This window comes from Austrofundulus limnaeus, unplaced genomic scaffold, assembly GCF_001266775.1.
Source record: "Austrofundulus limnaeus strain Quisiro unplaced genomic scaffold, Austrofundulus_limnaeus-1.0 Scaffold2, whole genome shotgun sequence".
Taxonomy (NCBI): Eukaryota; Metazoa; Chordata; class Actinopteri; order Cyprinodontiformes; family Rivulidae; genus Austrofundulus; species Austrofundulus limnaeus.
The window spans coordinates 5,217,871-5,219,455 of NW_013952404.1; positions in this window are offsets into that span (position 1 = coordinate 5,217,871).

Consider the following 1,585-nt stretch of genomic DNA (forward strand, 5'->3'; position numbering starts at 1 on the left):
GTGCAGTCCATGTTTCCAACACCTTGAACTGATGTATACCTCTAGTTTACACGAGCCTTTATAAACCATGCTGTCTCCATAAAGCGCAGCATTTTCCACACTTCACGAGAACTGTGTCATAAACTCAGCCTTACGGTAAAATGATATCATGGAAGCACAGACGGACACAAAGTACGAAAAGGGCTCGTGCCGAAATTCTTCTGGCTGGAGAATGAGCAGACAAACACCATATGGAAAAGTGTGCCACAAGCCCCTAACACATCTTACAGGAGAAAACATGACACTAAGCTCCTGCTGCTTCGTGTTCTAATTTTATATCTAATGTGAAGATCAGAAAACTATGCATCGATCGTGCCCAGAGGACTCATGAAGTCAACGGAGCTGCAGCAAAGAGCCGGGTGCTCTCCGAGTGTTAATCCCACAATTTTCCAGGAGGTTTTTTTTTCTTTTTCTTTTCAGATCAACTGAGTAAACCTTTGGCTGTTAACTACCCAATTACTTTAAAGGTAGAGACACAATCAGAGTTTCCATCTGGTGGACATTCCTGTCCACATCTGCTTCCAATAAATACACGTCCAGCTGTTTCTGACCTATAGGCTACCAGCCTTTTCCTAGTTGCCCTGCAGAATCTCTAACTATGAATGGAGACACTGCATGCACTGTTCTGTCACTAGTTTAAAAAAACAAAGTAAATAAATACATACTACAAAAATGAACAATCAAATAATGCAAGCATGGGATGTTTTCAGGGTTTTAAAACCGTATATTCTTCTTAAAGGGCCAGTATTAGGCCTATTTCCCAGGCATATAGTTCAGTTCTATACCAAAATAAAGCAACCATTGCACCTTCAGTTATGAAAGTTTGACATAAGGAAGCTTTGTAAACTTTTAGTTTTAGTTAAAGCTACAATGATTTCCTAAAGCAGACATGTCATGCTTTTAAATCCTCTCTTTTCACAGTTAAATCCTTCAGCTGTCTTTAAAAAGTGGAACTGCAAAGCTTTGGTCTGAATTCTCGTAGCTCCACAAGCCCCTCTTTCACCCATTATCTGAGATGTGTCTGAGGTCAACTAGATTTTCTACTGTCACTTTAAATGCAAATGAGGCGCTTCACACCCCGCCCCCCTCCAGCTCACAAAGCAGTCCATTCCATCACGTTAGGTCAATTTTTAGTTTGATAGCAGTACAGAAACTTTTTTGTTTACAAATTAATTAAAAGATGTCAACAACAGAACACTTGTCCATCCATTACGTGTTGAAGCCAGAGTCTGACCCAGAGCCAGAGGAGAATGAAACTGACAAAATTGTTTAGCTGGTAAATACAGACCTTATTTGGCAGTTCTGTCACAAAATCTGTGATGCAATGGTTCAGAAAATGCTATAAAAAAGAACAGGGAAAAATGAATAGGCTGAAAAATATGATGCAAACAGAGAATAAAGATATCTACGCAGCACTGGGAGAGACAAAATTCAAAACTTTGGCACTCTTGGGGTGTATTCACACCTGACACACTTGGTCCGCTTTAAATGGACCAGAGTTCATTTCCCCCACTGGTCCGGACCTTTTATGCAGGTGTGAATACAC